General features: G+C 41.7%; 1 protein-coding gene and 1 pseudogene across 1 annotated transcript in view; both read right to left on the bottom strand.

Moving 5' to 3' along the window:
* PRKCH (protein kinase C, eta) overlaps positions 1-20,939 on the bottom strand; it is a 261,067-nt gene that overhangs the window by 45,451 nt on the left and 194,677 nt on the right. The window lies entirely within an intron of this gene.
* On the bottom strand, positions 9,391-9,871 carry LOC103585212 (annotated as a pseudogene).

The following is a 20,939-nucleotide window of genomic DNA, read 5'->3' as shown; positions in this document are numbered from 1 at the left end:
AAAAAAAAAAAAAAAAAAAAAAAAAAAAAAAAAAAAAAAAAAGAAATTTCCTTTGGAAGAACTCACTGATACTTCCTGAGCACTCACTCTGTCCCGAGTACTTGGTTTTGCAACCAAAGAGCCCAATTTTCCCAAAACAGCCATTCAGTTGTTCATTCTTTAAATATTTGAGTACTTATATGGGTAGACACCATCTGAAGAATATTTCCAATTTTTTGTCATAGTATTCTTCTCATTAAGGGTAATCTATTAAATGTATGAGTCATCATAACTTACCAAGATCTCAAAAGTAAACAGAATTCAGAAATTGGGGAAAATTTATTTTTTAGCCTATGTGTCTTATTTATTTATTTATTTTTTGTCTTTTTTCCGTGTCCGGCAACGGATCGCAACCCTCAGTGTCGCGCCCGTACCGGACCGGGACCGGCAACGGGATCGCAACCCTCGGTGTTGCCCCCGCGCCTCGCTCAGCCAGTGAGCGGGAACCGGTCTGTATGTGGGATCCGAACCCTCGGCGGGAGCGCTGCCGCACTTCCCAAGCGGCGCACTAGCGCAGTGCGCCACCGGACCGGCCCTATGTGTCTTATTTTTAAGCTTAGAAAGTACCACCATACCTGAAAGCAAAAGTGGTAGATGAAGAGACCTTTTGAGAAAGGACTAACTTTCTTCTTGCCTAAATGCTGTACTAATCTTGACCCAATAAATATTGGCTATTTCAGTTTGGTTGACTTTCTCATAACTTCAGTTTCTTTGTTAAAAATATCAAGGTTGCAAGATGATAGACCTTAATCTAAATAGTCACTTACCCTGGATTTCACTCTGTAAGTTACCTGTATAGCAACATTATACGTCTGTCTGTATGTTACAGATGCAATTAAAGACCTTTCACAGATGTAAGGCTTAATATAGCAATAATAAGGGGGCATATTTTACATTTCCTAGGGAACCGGAGTCTATGATGATGATGACAAAATCCAGAGTGATCTATTCTGGAGACAGAGTAAATCCAGATGCATGGCCAAGAATGGAGTCCCGTGCAACACAGGACCACAGGGCCAAGTACAAACTCTCAACTATGCTCTTAAGGAGCAAAAAGCTCCTGTTTGCCTCTCTCAATCTTCTTCATCCTACACCCCCAAGAGACCTTGGAAGGTCTCTCATCCAACTTCCGTCTGTCTTTGATTCTGATAGTGTGAGGTTAAGGTCACAGACTCTGGAGCCAGGCTGCCTGAGTTTAAGTCTTGGTCCTGCTATTTACTAGCTGTGTGATCTTGGGCAAGTTACTTAACTACTCTGTGCTTGTTTCTTCATCAAGAAATGTACATAACAGCAGTTCTTGACTCATAGGAATTTTGAGCTACTTAATGTGGATTACTTAGAATAGTGCCTGGGATGCATTAAAGTGCTACAGACGCCTTAGCTATTATTTCCTTTTCAAAAAAAACCCAGAAAACCACTTCATGGCCTATTGCCATGATTTTTATAAGAATAAAAATTGGTAGAGCATAAATGAACTTTGTAAATTTTAGATAATCACTATAAGCATTTGAGTTTTGGGTAGGTAGGCCTATTATATTATTAAGTGACACATCTAGCTTATAAACTGTTCTCTGGGTAATAGAGCCAGGAGCCAAAGTAGGTCTATCATATATTGATGGTCTGGCACCAGTGCCTTTGGGCAATGAGCAAATGTCTCAAGAACTGGGTGAACTTCATCAGCCACACCACCTTTGTCTACTTCACCCATCTTTGCTGAGACCAAATTCTGAAGCATTAAGATTTAGGAATTAAGATCTCTTCAGTATCAGCAGCCCAGATCAGTACAATGAGAAAAGGTTGATTTAAGCTGAGGTTCATCCCTAGATTGTCAAATGCTGGTTAGTTCACTTTTAGGCAGAATAAGTTGAAGGAGGATGAGAAAAGTCACAGACTCCTGTTGTTAACCACACCACCACTATGGCTGGAGAACGTTGTTTCCATTCTAGAGAACCAAAATTCTCCAGAGGTAAAATACAAAATTCCCAGGAAATAAAACAATAGCTGTACCTCACCATACAATCAAAATTCAACTGCACAGCCTCGTTTTCCACCTTCTCCCTGACTAATTATTCAGGACACAAATTCAACAGTGGACACAGGTTTGATACATCCAGAGGTGTGATAAAATCCAGATCTGTGGCTCTGAACACATTCTCAAGTCCACCCCACTCCAGGCATCGACCCTTTAAGACTGGTCTAGAACCAAACCAAGTTCAAGAGATACCAGCAAGGGAAATTTGGCCTGCTTTGTGACTGCCTGTTCATATTTGGCTTATAGGTGAGAGCAACCTTTGTTCCTATAAAAGAAGGGTATTAAAAATTCCATCCACTGCCTAAACAGGATTTACATGAATTTAACAGGCTACTAAGGACACAGTGAACTCTTGGAGTTGGCTTCTATCATTAAGACATTGGCCATAAGTGGAGAGTGCAGAGGGGTCAGCCAGGCCAGCTGAGTGCAGCAGGCCAGCACGCTGGTGCTCCCTGCACCTTCTGACCAATGCAGATCCTTCCCTTTTGTCAGGGTCAGCAGGGGGTGGCGTGGCAGGTGGACAAGCTAGAATGTATTTTCTGGTGCACTGCCAAGTAGATGGTCAAGGGGCAAGAACTCTTGTCCTGAGCCAGAAAGCAGAGCATCTGGCCTCTGCTCTGTCACCTCTCTGGGCCTCAGTTTCCTCATCTGTAAAATGGTGGGATGGGACTTGATGAAATCCCCTCTCCACTTCTCACATCCAGTCAATCACTCAGAACTGACAATTATTCCTCCTGATTATACTTAGATTCAGATGTCTTCTCTCCACCAAACTGCCACAGCCTCCAATCAGCCCCATCGGTTCCCACCTCTCTCCACCTTTGTATCCTCTGTTTTCTGGGCTGTGCCAGCTATTTTTCTGAATACAATTTTGATCTTGTCCCATGAACGTCTGGGGCTTTAAGTTGCTCCCATCAGGCTTTAGCACATGCCCTCCACCCTGCTCTCAGATTCCCTGACCGTGAGCACCCAGCTCTCCCTGCACCTCTCTGCCCTCACAGGTCTCCTTCTCTGCCTGGAGCAGTGCTATGCAAGGTGTGGTCTGGGGACTGCTGACCCTCTGCAAACTCTAAGTAGAACAATGAGCGTGTTTAGAAACTTTTATAACTATTTGACAGTAATTGTATTTCTGTTGAATCTAATAATGAAAATTTAAGCTTCTGTATTATACGTCTTTTTGAAATTTTATTTTTCTAGTAATTTACTTTTATGACATTTTATAGAAGTACTGGTCCTATATGGATTGAAAAGGAGGGGAAAACCCATTTGATTACCACCAGAGACAGCTGGAGGAGCTCTGGCTAGCACCTCTCTTCCCATTTCTCTGCTGGGCTGACCACTTCATTCTCAACCAAAGCCTCTCTGTCTCTGAAGCCTTCTGCATCCCATCCTTGGACAAGGTGAGTGTCTGTCCTCAGTGCTCTGATGGTATTTGGTGTGCTCTTCTAATGAAGCATTTATTGCACTGACTGCAATTGTTGGTTTCTGCAGGTCTGCCCCATGCTTATTTCCACTTCCTAACCCCAGAACAAGGTGCCTGGCTCAGGGCTGAGTGGTCAGTTAAGGAGTGGCTGAACTGAACAAGCTCTAAGTTGCTTACCCTAAACTTCAGTTGCATTTCCTTTATCCATACACCCCTTGAGTGTAAAATCCTTTTGGCTTGTGTATCTCCCTCCAATACCTAGTTAGTGTCTGTGCACAGTGGGTACTGAGGAAACGGGGAAGAAATGATGAGAACTGCTTTCTGCATCTGGTGCTAAATCTTTCAAGCCACCCATCCAACTGCACTGTTTCTTCTCTAGCCCTCAATCTGGTCCTACAGGTAATAGAAGAAAATTGGGCTTGTAGGTACAACAACCAGTGACTAATGTGTGTGCCTGGTGATTAACCATCTTTACAACAGTGTGGTATTATAAACCAGACAAGACAAATCACACCTGTACATCTTGCATAAAATTAAAAGGTCAGTCCAGGAAGAAAAGAAATGAGGAGATTCCTGAAGTCCTTCATCAAGTTGAAAAGCACATTTGGCATTTCTTTAAAAAAGAAGTAATTTCATGGAAAACTACAAAGCCAGAAGGGATGGCATATTACATAGGAAACGATTTAAAAGCTCAGAAAACACTTTAAGCTGAAACCAAAGAACAGGATTCCCATCATATGACACTAATTTCTTTCTGAAAGTTGATAAGTCAAACACTCTGCTGAGAATAGGGTGGTTCCCTCTACATTTTCCAGAGAAGGCAGTCTGGGAACACAGCTCCAGAATATCGACCTCTAGGGTTCTACTCCTAGATTTCCCTCTAAGGCCATGGAAAAATTCTCTCTTTTTTTCAGAGCACTTTTTTTAAAAAAAGAGGTCACGCGATCACCTGCTGATTTATAGGATGTAGCGCATAAGGAGCACCTGGAGGGCTTCTGATCCACCCACTCAGGGAGCCTAAGTTCAAGCAAGGTTCGAAAGAATCATGCCCCAGAGTCAGGACAAGGGATGTTTATTCTCCGTTAGAAAAGGGACTGTATTCCTCATTCAAATAAGAAACAGAATCAACTGATGACAAAAAATGATCAAAATTCAAGATCTGAAAAAAGTGAATTATTTTGAAAGTAGAACATTTTGGCTGACTTATCTTGGTAATGTACAAGCAATCGAGTTCCATCCACTCGATAAATCCCAGTTCCGTTCTAAACTTTATGGCCATTCCAAACAATGTTTTATCTGTCTACAGAGCTGGATCCCATTGACACAGAAGTGACACTGAAACTTTTGATCTCGGTTACGTGACACATTCCTCGGCAGGAAGGTGTTATCTCTCCTCCTGTAACTTTCCATGGATGCAAACGAGGTCACAAGTGCCAGGAAGCAGCAATGACAGGTCTGTGTGGGCAGAGAATCACGTGCCAAGGCGGGGCACATACTTTCTCTTCAGCAAGAAGCACTTGTACCATCTTACTGGCACACGTTGGGGAGGCTGTGAGCCTTTGTAGTTTGTGCCACAAAGAAGCCAGGACAGCCTCCAAGCTATTGCTCTAGGGATGCCTTTTCTTTCTCCTGTGGTTCAGGAGGCAGGAAGCTTCCTCCCACCTGCCAGGCCCTCTGAGGTCAGGACTCAGGGCCATCCAAGAGGCTCTGCCTGTTCTGGGTTGGGAGTTGCCCCAGCTTGACTCCTGGCTGGCCGGTACCAAGTGTGACAGGGGTTAGTGGCTGAGGAGGTGCCCTTTCCTAGGGACAGGGAACATGGCTTATTCTCCTAGAATCCACAAGGCAGGCTCTGGAGAGGGCATTCTGGAGGAGGCAGCTATTCGCCCTGGACGGTGGTTGCTCCTTACTAAGCACTGGCTCTCAGGAGCAGCGCACAGGTTAGGTCATTCTACATTTTACCTAAATGGAGAGAGTTAACTATCCCATTTGCTGGTGTCAAGGATAACTCACCCGGTATGTGAAAAGGGGGATGGATAATATGAACAGAGGCTCTACTTGAGTCATTAGACTATTAAACCTTACCTGGTGAGAGGTCACCGTGTGATGACTGTGCTCAGGCAAATCCAAGGCAACTCAACACAATCGTACTTACAGCTCTCACCACTCTTAAGTGTCTCCTTGTAGACTCCTCCTCCACCCTCCCTTCAGGGTAGGTGGTTCCCTACGGTTCTGTTCCTGGCCCTTGCCTAGGTTTACTTCCAGCACTCCTCCAGCTAGACCATATGGCGCCTTTGTGCAAATTAGAAAAAAGGCACCCTTTCTCAAGACATGTTTAACTGCCATCTGCCAGAAAATCCACATCATTACACAAAGCTCCGATGACTAGGACAGCACGGCCCTCCCTAGTGCCATTCAGTGCGCGATCTGCCCAGTTGTGCACAGTTGCCCGGCTTGGTTCTCTACCCGTGTCGTTGAATCCCACGGGTGCAAGTATTACCCTAGGCAGATGGCTTCCAAATCTAAATCTCCATCCTGACACCCCTCTCTGGAGATCCAGACCTGCATTTCTAAGTGCTGGTTGGGCACAACTACTAGGGGTGTTTCAACTCTTCAAACACAACAGGATGAAAACCACTTTACCCAACTGCAGTCTTCACTCAGTTGAAAGCTCTAGAGCTCTCCTCTGCTGGAAGTCTTGGGGTCATCTTTAATGCCTACTCCTGGATCCCCCCCACACACTTCATCACAGAGTCCTCACAGCTTTTCTTCCACTGTATCAGTCCATTCCTCTTTTCCCACCATCACTGGCTAGCTTCAAGCTGTGACTGTTTCTCACCTGACCTATGACAAGACCTCCTGCCTGAACTCTCAGCTTCCAGGATTGCTCCACCACACGCTAACACACTACATTTATTTCCTCTCAGCCTCCTTCTCAACAAACCTCTGATGGCTTCTAGTGACAGGCAAATAAAGCCCAAACTTCTCAGCCAGCCATTTAAAATTTCGCATGTTCTCACCCCACCTACCTCAACCGCCATCTCGACCCTGCTCCTTCCCAGGCTCTGGTTCATCCACTCACAGAGTCGTCACAATTCCTTAGCACAGGACACTTTCCTGTCTACACGCCTCTTGTTCTCCTATTGTTCCATATACGTGGCATATATTTCCCCATCTCACTGTCAATTGAAAACCTACACATTCTTCAAGGCAGGCTCAAACATCATCTCTTCTCCAAAGCCTCCTCTGACCTCTCCATCAAAATTAACAACTGCCTTTTCTATGTTCCCATTGCACTGTATTTTCTTTCTAGCATTTATGGTACCACGTCTTACATTGTCAATTTATATGTGTTTAGAACCCCCAACAGACTAAATCCTTGAAGGCAAGGATCCTGTTTTAATTATCTTTTGACCACAGAGGCAAGCAGTACAAAGCAGTGCTCTGGACATGTTGAACCTGGTAACTGAATGGTGAAGTCTCCTTCATGGCCAAACAAAGCCCATGGACAACTTAATGATGGTCTGCTCCAAGCCTGTGTGTTTCCAAAGCACCAGCCAAGCAAGGGCAAATGGGTGCTGCAGTATGTCAGGCAGGGAATGAAGGGCACTGTCCAAACCAAAACAGTCATTTATAACACAACACATATTTATGCCATAACTCCCAACCTGCAATCCAGTGCAGCTCCTGGAAACTGCAAACTCTGGCACCTTGGGGGAAGGTCAGCAGGATCCAGCAGTCTCTTTCTGGAGTCCACTCCTGCCTCTGCACAGCTCTCCAGATCCTGGACTGGCCCAGCCCCACCACCCATGCTAATAATGCACTACAGGAATTAGAACACTAGATAGAATAGTCGCCTTGGGGAAGGTGAGAACATGGATGGGAATCACGTGAGCACAAATGGGATGCTTACAAATCTACACCTTCCCATTTCCCCCTTCCTGCAGCCCCTGGCAACCACCCTTCTGCCTTCTGCTTGTATGAGTTTGACTATTTTAGATTCTCTATGTAAATGATATCATGTAGTATTTGTCTCTATGTGTCTGGCTTATTTCACATAATAATGTCCTCCAGGTCCATCCACGTTGTCTTGAATAACAGAATCTCCTCCTTTTTAGAGGCTGAATAATATTCCATAGCAAATTTTCTTTATCTATTCATCTTTCAATGAACATTTAGGTTGTTTTCATATTTTGGCTATTGTGAATAATGCTGCAATGAACATAGGAGTGCAGATGTCTCTTGCAGATTCCAAACCCTCTGGATATATGAGTATACCTAGAAGTGGGATTGCTAGATCATATGGTAGTTCTGTTTTTCATTTTTTGAGGAACCTCCACACTGTTTGCTTAGTGGCTGCACCAATTTATATTTCCATCAACAGGGTTCCTTTTTCTCCAAATCCTCACCAACACTTATTGTCCCTTAATGTCCTTTATTTTTTTGATAATAACCATCCTAACAGGTGTGAGGTATCTCATTGTGGTTTTGATTTCTATTTCCCTGATGATTAGTAATGTTGAGCATCTTTTCATATATCTGTTAGTCATTTGTACATCTTCTTTGGAGAAATGTCTATTCAAGTCCTTTGCCCATTTTATTTTAATTTGGTTTTTTCCCTATTGAGTTGTAGGAGTTCCTTATGTATTTTGGATATTAACCCCTTATGAGATATATAGTCTGCAAATATTTTCTCCCATTCCGTATGCTGTCTCATCACTCTGCTGATTGTTTCCTGTGCTGTACAGAAGGCTTTTCGTTTGAGGTAGTTCCTCCCACTTATTTGTGCTCTTGTTGCCTGTGCTTTTGGTATCATTGGAAAGAGATTTTAACAAGGAAATATAGGGCTTCTACATTCACCTTCAAAGTAAACTGTCTGCAGTAATTCCATTCGAAGACATGAATGCCTTATAAGAAGCTTCATGAAAGGCCACTGCCTGTAGAAAACTATTTTATTATATGCCTGTTTCAGAAACAGCCTTTATGTGACCAAAGGGAGAAGAGGCAGTCAGGTTCTCCCTTCTTTTCTTTTTTTTTTTCTTTTTCTAGTCTGAGAATAAGGAGCCACAGGGAAGTTGACTGGGATCCTCTCCTATCCTTCATGGAGGTCTCAGGTAAGGACAGTATCTGGATCTCTTGGCAACAAAGAGAAAATTCATGGGAGAGAGGCAGGGGACAGGGGTTGGCTAGAGAAGAAAGGAAGCTGAGCTTACCATAGGGAGCTCACCCAAGAGTCCAGGGAGTTCAGACTTGGCCCAGGGGGGCCGGCATCGCACACTGGAAGGAGCTCAAATCCCCGTACTGGCATGGACAGTGATACCATAAGTCGCCTTCCACCCCAGCCAGGGCTGGGACATTGCCACAGCCCCACTGATTTGGGGCCTGGGCCGTGGTGCAGTGAGGTTCCTCCTTCTGACTCACTGGAGTGCCACATCAGTGTGTAGAAATTCCATGACGAGAGACAATATTCCTGACATTTCTCCAAGCACTCAGATTTTCCAGTGGATTTCCTTGAGCAGTCTTTCTGTCATACAAACTGTGGAGAGATAGCTCAAAGTTTCCAAGGTGAGGTGGAAAAATTCACTGTGTTGTGAAATTCCAATACTGCCCTCATTTTCTCTGAGAGACCCACAAAGGGACCTACTGAAATGTTAAGACTAAACCAGGGCTGGTAAGCCCTGACGTGGAGCTAAAGAACACCTGGGGGCTTTGGACAAAGTGAATTAGTGGCCTTACTCAAAAGCTAGGTCTGGCCTAGGGCTCCCTGTCTTTTTTCTTTTTTGGGGGCGGGTAGGGGCACAAAGAGCAAGTTTATCTGGTGAATGCTGACAGCAAACATCACCAAAAGAGACAAGATGGGAAAGGTGCCATGACTAGAGAACCCAGGAAGCCTTTGGGGCTAGATGCAAAGTCTCACAGAGAATGGCACGGGGCTCTGAGGATGATGGGAATGTCCTTGGCCATTTGGCATCACATGGATGAGCTCTTCATAGCTGATACAACCATGCCTGTCCTCATGCCCTGCCACCACATCTCTACTTCTTTCTCTATCATCTTCTCCCCCAGCATGACAAGGACAGTGCCGTTCCCTTCCTTCTCAAACACCTGAAGACCTTGGACATAACTGTCACAGGTTCCCTGGTCCTTGTTCTTGGCCACAGTCTTCAGCATGGGCAGGAAGTGCTCAAAGTCCAGCACCTTCATGCTCATCACTCTTGGGGGTTCCATGTGTACCTCGCATACCTCAGTGTTGGTGGGGTTCTGGCCCAGGACCTCATAACGTCCCCACACTGGCTATACAGGACCTTGCTGTCACCTGTTGGGTCAAACAGCTGGAAAGCCTCCTTGAATTCTGCAGTCTGGACCTCGAAGTCACACATCTTGACTACTCAGCTCTGAGAAACCTTTTCCTGCAGTGATGTCTCCAACTCCACACCCAACCTCACCTCGTGTTTCTTTTTTTAAAGTGAACTTCGGTTGTATAGACATGTGATTTATATCGGTTTAAAGCTGTGCAACTGGACTGTCCCCGCTGGCCCCCACTCTGAAGGTATTTGAGTTTGAGACTGCAGGTAAAATACTACTGTACACTGAATATTTGTGTTCTCCTAAAATTCATATGCTGAAGCCTACCTCCACGGTGATGGCATGAGGAGGTAGGACATCTGGTAGGTGATTTGGTCATGAAGGTAGAGCCCTCATGAATGGGATTAGTGCCTTTATAAAAGAGATCTAGAGAGTTCCCTTGCTGCTTCTGCCATCTGAGGACATGGGGAGAAGACAGCCATCTATGAACCAGGAAGAGGACTGACCTGTCTCTCTTTCCTTTCCATGAAGTAAAACTACAAATGAAAAACTCACTTATTTCCTTCCATGTAATTTTCACAACTGGTACTTACTTTTATTTCTTCATAGTTTACACTAGAATAAATGCTCCCTGTAGGCAGGGAGCAAGCCTATCTTGGCCACTATTATATCCCCAGGCATGAAGCAGGTCTCAATGAATATTTGTTGAATAAATAAATAAATCATTAAATGGATGGATGGATAAGTAAGTGAATGTGGACCCATAAAGTTATGACTACAGACAAATTTACACCTCATGCAAATATATTAAAGTATCATGCAAAGGAAATAGAACAAGGTACTTATGGGAAAGGCAATTTCCCCCAATGTGTCTTTGAAAGTAAGGAAGTGACTGATGCTTAAAAGATAATATTTCAAAATGGTTTCATAACTAGATTTCCAATTCATGGACTCGAGGAGAATAGTCCATGGAAGGAAAATGCTGGGGGAATTCCCATCCTACAGCGGACCCCTCTCAATTTGTAAACACACACACACACACACACACACACACACACAGTGGAATGCAGACACCTCTCTGTGCAATGTACTGTTCAAAATGGGACTCAGAGAGAAAGAGGCTATTAAGGGGGATCACAGTGGGGAAATGGGGCTTCTCCGGGCAAACTATGACTCAGACTCCGACCTATCTCTTCACCAGGTAATCTAAGCCAAGCTTAGAGCTTGTAAAGTTAAAGTGAGTTCTCGAACTCTTCTGTTGAAAGTGTTTGTTCCTTATTATATCTTCTCATCTTGAACTGATGAGTTTTTATCTTGAGAATAAATTCTTACAAAGTAATGTACTGTATCTTGAGCTTCTATGGTAAGTTTTTAGTTCAAGTTAACTTGTCAAACACAAAGTGTAATACAGGTCACTCTTCCTGAATAATAAATATGTCAAGTGAGATACTGTAAAAATACTCTGCCTGGTAAGCCCTCGACTCTACCTCGTTCTTTTTATGAAAATGGACTATAAACTTATATGACTGCTGCAGCAAACTGAACAAAGCACACCTACTTCTGAGGCAAAGCGCTCCGTAACAGATTCACTTCCCGTTGGTAGCACCACAGCACAAAGATCACACTCAGCCTGCCTGGCCATAAAAACTTCAGTTTTTCCCATTTTTTGCTGCCAAAACTGAAATGCCAAGAAATGCTGGGAACCTGGCCTGTGATTATACTCACTTCATATTTTACATTCTGAAACCGCAAGGAGTAAGCTGCAGAGAACAGAGTCCTGTTTCTCGAACAGCAGTTGAACAGATACGGCTCTCAAGCTCTGCTGAGCGCAGCTGAGTATTTGCGTAGGAGAAACAAACAAGGCCTCACAGACTCTTCCAGTCTGCGGGTACCTTCCTGGCATAGGTGGCAGACCTCAGCTAACTTTTCTCACTTCTTTCTGTTTTGATATTTTTTAACCTTCTGAATTACTCAACCAGATTCTTACAGGGGAAAAAAAAAAGCACTAGCACATAAATCAGTCACAAGGAAACTCAGTTACAGCCTCTGACGGGTTTGAACCTGTCTGTTTGCAGATGAGAAAACAAAACTTCAGTGTTCTTTAGGCCAAGGTTGTATTGCCCTCCTTAGTGCAGCAGGAAAGTGGACAGCCCCACAGCATTTGGATTTCGGGTTTGTGTTTGTCAAAATTTTCCTCCCCTGCTTTGTACGTTAATTTCATTGCCACTGTGTATTTTTCTCAATTCCATCCTCTGTGCAGGAGTTAAAAATAAAAAAAGTCCTGCCTCCTCACTTCCTCCCCTTCTTCCTTCAAGAATCAACACAAGAGCCACCGGTACCTCAGGAAGGGCTCATGATGACAAGAGCTCTTCCTCTAAAGGGTGAATTCAGTGACTCAGTGTCACTTGCCGTCCTCTATTGCTCAGTTCCATTTCTTTGCCGAAGGAGTGTTAAAATCCTCACTGGGAGAACTTGGGAGGGGCAAGATTCTCATTACTTGGATTAAACTAAGATTTAATATCCTCTCTTGCTTCATTTGCAAAATTCAGGGCTGGTGGTGCCGCTTCCATCTCTGTTCTTAGAGGGCAGGTGCTCGCTTTTGATTTTTTCCCCCTTGACAGTATCTGGTCTAGTGCCTCGTAGAGAAAACTGTTGAGAACTCCCTGGTGAGCAAGCAAGCCGCCTCTGCGCTACTGAAGGCACCACACATCCACGGTGGAAGTTGTGCTACTGTTCTTTAATCCAGTTGTAAATAATGCCTGATGCAACTGCTCTACGTGTAGGGCTGGAATTAAATCTCTCTTTGTAGCTATGTAACCACAATAAACTTTTATGAGCCTATTGCGTGATCTGAAAAAACCGGCACTGTTTCTCCAACAAGATAGCAGAATTCTTTACAGTGCCTGAACTCTCACCCACAGGCCCTTGTGAGAAAAGAAAAGGAGATTTAACTACTTTTTCACAATGGTTTAGATCTCATTCTCTAAAGATTTGGGAAAAATCTCTGTTCTTCAGGTATATAATATATCGTCATTTGTTTTTCAATAGGAAACATTCAAACACACACTTTGTACATGCATAGACTATTTCTGGAAGGACATATAAGGACATTTCTTAAGAAAGAGGAACAGGGAGGGTGGGGACAGGGTTACTAGGAGGATTTAGCTTTCACTGTAACCATTTTAGAACAGCTAAAAATTGTCCTTTTTAAAATCATGTGCATGCATTCTTACATTTTAAAATCAAATAAAATAAACATTGCTCTTTAGTCAACGAACGACATCATGTTTCTACCCGTCTTCTTATTACTTATCTTCCCCCAGACAAGTGTTGGTACAGATGCTAGAAATAAAACAAAAATGAAGAGAAGTAAAAAGAAATCTTGCTATGCTCTATACCAGAAATTAAGGGATACCAAATGAAAATGAATTAGAAAAGAAAAGCTCAGGATGCAAGCCCTAATGTAGCCATGACAAATGAGTCTCTTGGCTTTTAACTCTGTACATCCCTGGGTACATCTCCTCCCTGTTTGCCTATGTTCTCTTACACCTTACTGGTTTCTCCTCTTCCACCACCCATCCCCCACTCCTTTGGACTGTATCTTTTTAAGAAATTTGCCCTCAAAAATCACAAAAGTAACATACATTCTTACTACACTTAGTGAGATGATTTAAAGATACATAATAAAAAATTAATAACCATTCACCCCATCCCAAACTGTTTCTGTTCTTCTACAACTTTCTCCATGCACCTGTCTGTGTAGCTTTCACTATTGTTTTTTTTTTTTTCACCCTAAGGGATTAAAATGAACACACACACTGATCTTTAACATATTTTTTTTCACTTATTTATCTATCAGGGACAAACAACCTATGTTAGTAAATGTAGATTTATTCTTTCTTTTAATAGTTGTATAATGTAAATCATTGATTCTTTTAATAGTTTCATAGTATTCCACATGGGTGTATCATAATTTATGCAACCATTGCCTCATTGAATTTGTACACCTCTTAAATAAATTCATTGTTCAAGTTTCTTCCCTGGGTCAGTTTTTTTTCTTAATAACTGATTATGTGTATAAAGCATTCACTGATGTCAGATACTGGGATAAACCAGTCACAGTATTCTCACAATAACCCTATGTTGCAGACTAAGAAACTGAGACTTAGATAAATTAAAGAGTTGAACCAATATCACAGAACTAGAACACTGCGGACGTGGTCTCAAATCCAAGTGTGATTCCAAAGCCTTGTTCCTAACTGCAAGTCAATACTGTCCCATTTTCACACTGTCCCACAATCAACCTAGAGTCTATGGCCATAGTCTTAAACGTTAACCTGGTATTTCCAGCGTGGATGGATCATTCAACTAGGAGTTCCACAGGCATCACTAACTTCATGTATTCAAAAGTGATTTCCTTGTCTTTCCCATCCCCACTGCTGTGTTCATCCTGTGCTTCACCTTTGGCCATTCACCCTTGAGCAAGTCACAGACTGACATGAGTAGAAAACATGGCCTTTTCACAGTGGACTGTGCACAGAGACCCCTAGTTGTGGGATTGATGCTTGTGTTCTCTGTTTTCATGTGCACATAGACACTGAAGCTACACTCACAAACATAGGCATGGATTAAGTTCCTCTGAGATCTATACAAAAGGAAACTTTGAACACCCTATTCTGAGATCATCACACTAATAATTAACTTCCCACCATGCTTGCTACCCTATATTCCGCATCAAAAATATGATACTGATTTCAAAACTCATACTAATTTAGTTAACCAACTGCTAGTTAGAACAGTTCTGGTTTTATAACAGAAGAAGAATGTAACAAGTCAACTGGATGTCAATCCAAGTGTCCGGAATGAATAATGACATGGATGGTTTATGACTGCTCGGAAATCAGTGATGGTGAAAACACAGCCCAAATGAACAATATCAGTCTAATAGTACTTCCTTCTTTGACAGGTAAACTAGATTGAGAAACCCAGATTGTCTTCAAATATCTGAAAAGCTTTCTTGTAGAAGATTTGTATTTTTTCCAGTCTACCTCTTAAAAGTCATCCAGAACTAATGAATGGAAGCTACTGGAAGTCACTGAGTCAACACAAAGGTGAAATTTCCAGTAGTCATAGAAGCCTGAAAGTGGAGGAAACAAGTTCCTTTCTGCTGGGAGGTGTTTAAGTATACAAAAAAATGACTGCTCAGCAGGATGTTAGATATTCATGCTTTGAAAGAGGAGAGTATATAACTTTGAACTGCCTTATAACCCTGAGATTCTAGAATTTTAGCCATGGGACAAAGTAAATTTTGATGTTAAGTGCCAGGAATGGTGTAGAACAGTGACTCGGCTTGTGAAAGGGCAGGTTTGGATGGGTGCTCTGGAGGCTGGAGGAGCAGTGCCAAAGGAGGAGAGGGCTATGGGACGCCAGGCATTCACACTGCCACCTTCCAATAGCCTGCGCCACCCACAGAACCAGACCCTCTTGCTCTCCAGGGTGTGGGGCAGTTTTTCTGTCAGGTTCCTCTTTGCAATGGAACCTAGAAATTTATCATGTGTAAGCATTTTCATCAAACAGTAACAGGGTGCTTGTACCACTTTATATTTCTACTTAGGAAGTTTACTGAAAATAAAATTTGACACTCAAAAGACAAAGGAAAAATATTCCATCTTCAAGCACACGCTGCAGACTGTTTATCAAAACATAAACTATAATATCACATTACACTCAGCTGTGTCTTCTGCCAGGCTTAAGTACTGGGATCCGGGAAAAAGATTTGGTCTCTACACACCTGGAAAGCATAGCTCCAAGACTAACAGACTCTGCTCAATGAGCCAGAAGAATGGCAATGCCTTGGTCTAATCCTTGGCTCCTCTCTGTATCAGTCCACTGTGTGCTCAACTCCAGCAGGGGCTGCTCTCCTCAGGGCTGGAATCATTTCCGGGGAGATTTTACACAAACCAATTAGCTGCAAGGCTCCTTGCTTAATGTAACAGAAAATATTCTAAAAAACTGAATATATGTATGAATGAATGACTGTTATGAACTGAATGTTTGTGACCTGCCAAAATTCATATGTTGGAGCCCTAACCCCTACTGTGATTGTATCTGGAGGTGGAGCCTCTGGGAGGTAATTGGGATCAGATGAGGTCATGTGGATGGGACCCTCATGAAGGGATTAATACCCTTATAAGAGGATACCCCAGACAGCTTGCTCACTCTCTCTTCCCACTGCCATGTGAGGACATGCTCAAGAAGGTGGCTACTACAAGCCAGGAAGAGAAACTTACTAGGAAACAAATCACCTGACACCTGGATCTTGGACTTCCCAGCCTCCAGAACTGTGAGAAATAATTTTCTGTTGCTTAAGGTACACAGACTATGGCATTTGTTATGGCAGCCTGAGCAAACTAAGACTTTGGGACTTCTACAGAACTGGGGTTCACACACTAGGAGTGGCCACAGCCTGAAGAGCAAGGCTTGACAAACTTCACTGAGACAGCTACAAGTTACCCTTTTCTGACATTATCATGTTTAACAAAATATCACATATGAGATCCCTTTCTAAAATTGCATTTTTACTTACTAAGAGGATAACATTTGTTCATTACAAAGCATTTGAAAAGCATTGAAATCATTAAAAAGAAAATAAAATCTTATCACCGACACAACCTCAGACACTCAGGCAACTACTGTTGATGTGCTGGTGCTTATCATCTGGGAAATATTTTCCTACAGAGAGTAAACCCAACTGAGAGGATGGTGTCTTATTTTGCATAGTTTCCTCTGACTATGACTAACGTTACCCTCATGCAGTCAATATAAAGAATCCCAACCTCTCATACTCACAAGGATGCTACTGAGAAATGATTTTACTTTCAGGATCCTCCCAACTGACATCATAGCATGTCCTATAATGTCAATACAGAATCACTGACTGCCTATGGGGATGGCTGAGAATTGACTGAAAGTGGTAACAGGAAACTTTCTGGGATGAAGGAAATGTCTTAATTGCTCTTTGAAGTGTTTATTACGTGGTTGTGTACATATGTCAACATTTATCAAATTGTGCACTTAAGGTCTATGGGAGAAGTGAACTAAAAAGGTAACACCAATACCCATCATTAGAACATGTACTCTGATGCCTTTTCCCATAGGGGTAGCAGACAGAATGTTCAAAAAGTGACCCTTACAGAGCAAGTACCACATACCAAGCCCTGAGCTAAAGGCTTTACATGCACTCCCCCCAATTAATTCTGACAGCTTCCCTTAGGTGCATTTCCAGTATCTCCATTTTATCACTGAGAAAATTGAGGCTTAGCGAGGTTAGGCAACTTGTTCAAGATCCCACAACTGGGAAGTGGCAGAGTCAAGACTGGAACCCAGGTCCCTCCAACTCTGGGGTTCTGGTTCTCATCCACAATGTCAATTTTGAAAGTTGTAACAGTGTGCCTTCTGAATCAACATAAAACCTACAGGAATCTGTTCTAGGGAAAGAATCAAAGACTGATCCAAATAGATATGTACAAGGATATAAATGCTTCATTATTAACAATGGTAAATCAGTTTAAATGAACTATATCTTAAATAGGATCATATGACAGACTACTCTATATTATTTAATATTAGGCTTAAAGGACAATGCAAACGACTTTCATGATAGGGGGAAATGGTTATGATATATTAAGTAAAAAAAAAATCAGGTTAAAAAATGTATATATAGTTTGGTCTCAATTTTTTTCTTTTTAAAAATAAATCCATTAAAAGACTTTATATCTAAAGAAAACTGGATTTTTTTTTCAGTGCTAGGATTAAAGGTTATTTCATACTGACTTTTTATACTTTAAATTTTAACGATTATTATATGTTACTTTTGCAATTAGAGAAGCAAGAATAAATTTTATTTTAAAAATAAAAAACACTAGAAAACTATTGCTCTCGTAATGAATATATAACCAAATGAAGACTATATATATATATACACACACACATATATATACGTTTTTATGAGCAGAATACTTTTACACAGCCTAATTTGAAGATACAGCTCCTTTATAGCTTTAGTGTATTACTGTTACTCAATAACTTACACATACTGTAGAAAATGAAATTGTCAGGCTTTCTATCACAGTCATATGTGTAAAATATACATGATAGGTTTAAGGAACTTACAAAGCAATTTCCAGTTTATAAAAATGATCTTGAAGAAGTTTTACCTTTACTTTTATCAGAAAGGCATAAAAATTGAGATAGATTACCACTGAAGTCCTCTGAATATAGCAGACAAATCTAACGTAACTCAGGAAATTAGCATCGCCTTAAGCAAAAATAAAGTATACACCTTAAATTTGCTGCAAATGCTACGGACCTAAGTCATCAAATGCAGAAATGTGGTAAGAGAACCGTGGCAGTGACCATCACTGCTTCTCAAACCCAAGTAAGCTATGGCTCCTTTTTGAAGAACATTTGAAGAAACACTGACACACAAGTCTTGTCCTACGAAGCATCTTTCATTCGAGAATTACAATTGCAAGAAAGAAATTTTGTCTTTATAATGGGTGAAAGAATTATTTATATTATCATCAAAACAAAAATCCAAAATTTAAAAACTATTGAAGAGTCAGAACTATAATTTGAAAAACACTACTATTGATGTGCAAATATTACTTTCAGTAGATCAGAGAGAAAACCACTACTTGAATTCTGAGAAAATCATGGGCTTGGACTAGTATAAACCAATGAATGGGCCACTCTTCCTGAGCCAAGTACCATCTTATGGCACCATTTTGAGGAATAGATGGGATAATACAAACAGAGCTTAGAGTAGAGCCTGCCTCACAGTAGGTGCTCAATAAATGGTGGCAATCAGGATGTATTCTCAATCTTGACCTGTCATCTTAAAAGAGAAAGAGGCACAGAGTTTGAAGCCAAGGTCAATTCCATGAACACTTAGGAACACCTAACATTCCTGTCACTGTCCTAGATGCTGAGATTAGACAGCCATGGTCCCTGCTCTCAAGACGAGGCCCATATGCTGAGAGCACAGTTTGTTATTGCACTAAAAGAAGGGTATTACAGATGCCGCAGTAGCAGAGGAGGGACACCTAACCCAGACAGAGTTTGGAGGGCAGGGGAGTCCAGGAAAAGCTTCTCAGAGGAGGTAACAATTGAGTTGAGACTGCAAGGGTTAGTAGGAGTAACCCTGGAAAAGAGAGGAGAAAGTGTTCCAGGCAAAGGGAAATGCATGTGTAAAGGCCTGTGGGTTGAGAGAACCCAGTCCTGCATGGTTTCAACAGGATACCACTGAGGTGGGACCTTGGAGATCCAGCACATACTGTGGGATTTCGAGCAAGTTCTTTTACTTCCCAGAGCCTCAAGTTTCCTTATCTGTAAAATAAGGATAAAACCACTTGCCTTGTACAGTGTCATAAGAAGTTAAAATTAAATAGGTAAAAACTCCTTATAGAGGAGCTTATCCTTACAACAGAAATGCTTTATACATGTGGCTGGCATTCTGTATCAGAGCCAAAGCCAGAGAGCTTGGGTTATCTCCCACCACACTGACCCAGCCCACCCTGCTCCAGCCCACTGGTCCCTTTGCTACCCACTGACCATGCCGAGCACACTCCCCTCCCTCCCGAGGGCTTTGTCTGGAATGCTCTTCCCCCACGTTGTCACGTGGAGCGTGCTTCTTCCTGTCCTTAGGTCTCTTCTCATGTGCTCAAATGTCCTTATCAAAGAAGCCTTCTTAATCCTCTGTGTAAAGTAGTAAGTCTTTTTTGTGAATTTTATCTTTCTCCATTCCAAGCTTTTACTCCACAGAATTTATAACCCCAACATTTAATATATTTACTTTCTTTAGTTATCTGACTACTTGTGCTACAATTTAAGCTCCCTGATGGTAGGGGTTTTTGTCTGTTTTATTTCCTGTATTTTCCCAGATATTAAAGCAGTGCCTGGTACATAGTAGGTGTTCAACAAATACTCGTTAAAGGAATGAACAAAGGCCCTAAGCTTGAGGGCAGGATCTGTCCTTATTCTTTCTTTACTCTCCAAGAGCCTGACATAAAACTTTGCACTGGGTAGGCATTTCATAAACATTTGTTCAACTGTACAATTTAATCTTTTTTTTTAACAAATGGAAGTGTTCATCTAATACATGAAGATCAATTGACTGGATGAGATCACTCCACAAAAGTATCTTAAATGGAATAGTGAGCCAAGGACAGAACCCTGGGGAACCGGGCCCCATTAGAAATCTGCCTAACTTTGGCTCCAGGGTTGAAAAACAATTGATATACTGCATCATTTAGAGTAAGTGTCTGCAAAGTGTAATTCCATTAAAAATATAATGCTGTAAAAGAGTAGAAAAAGATCACCTATTTTAAAGTTTGAAGGGCAGTATATATTCTTTCTACTGAAAAATACACATACATATATTCATTTTGAACTGAAAAATACCAAAGATTGTATTTTTATTGCTTAGCAAATAAATCCAAGGTTGTTTGTCTTTACAAAGAGGCAATAGGTTGCTTGGTCAATTTTGTGGGAAGAAGAGCAAAACTGGTAGCGTGATTTCATTAGCCAGTGAAATCCACTAACACATTTATCAATTAGTTCCAAATAACCACAGCCTTTGTTGATGCACAACAAAAGGCCAAACAGTGATGAGGTATGCCAGGATCAGTATTCTGATTTAATATATGAAGTACAGAAAAACAATCAAAGTGTTCCAGGACTTAAATTACTGTCTGCTATTAAGCTGGGTCCTTTGAGAAACTGCATTACTGGGATTAAGCCCCCAGGGTATTCACTCCACTAATGGTCTGAAAATGTTCTTGAATCTCTCCTCAAATCAACCACCAGAAATCTGCCTCAATACTAGAAGAGGTAAACTCAAAATGAGTTCAACTGCTTCCCCCAAACATTAGAGAGACAGTTGAAATTTAAAGAAAATGCAAGAGTATAGTCTTCAGGTTATACAACCTGTACCACATAGTTTTCTCAGGGCTTCTTAAGAGAATTATCTCAAGGATTTATATTAAGTATATGGTAGGTATATTGATCACACATAACTTCAAAATATTGCTGAAATATGAAGAAAATGATTTGGTATGAAAAGAAAACCACAATCAGATTTAA

This window comes from Galeopterus variegatus, unplaced genomic scaffold (assembly GCF_000696425.1).
Source record: "Galeopterus variegatus unplaced genomic scaffold, G_variegatus-3.0.2 Scaffold221, whole genome shotgun sequence".
NCBI lineage: Eukaryota > Metazoa > Chordata > Mammalia > Dermoptera > Cynocephalidae > Galeopterus > Galeopterus variegatus.
This window is presented reverse-complemented; position numbering and strand designations above follow the sequence as displayed.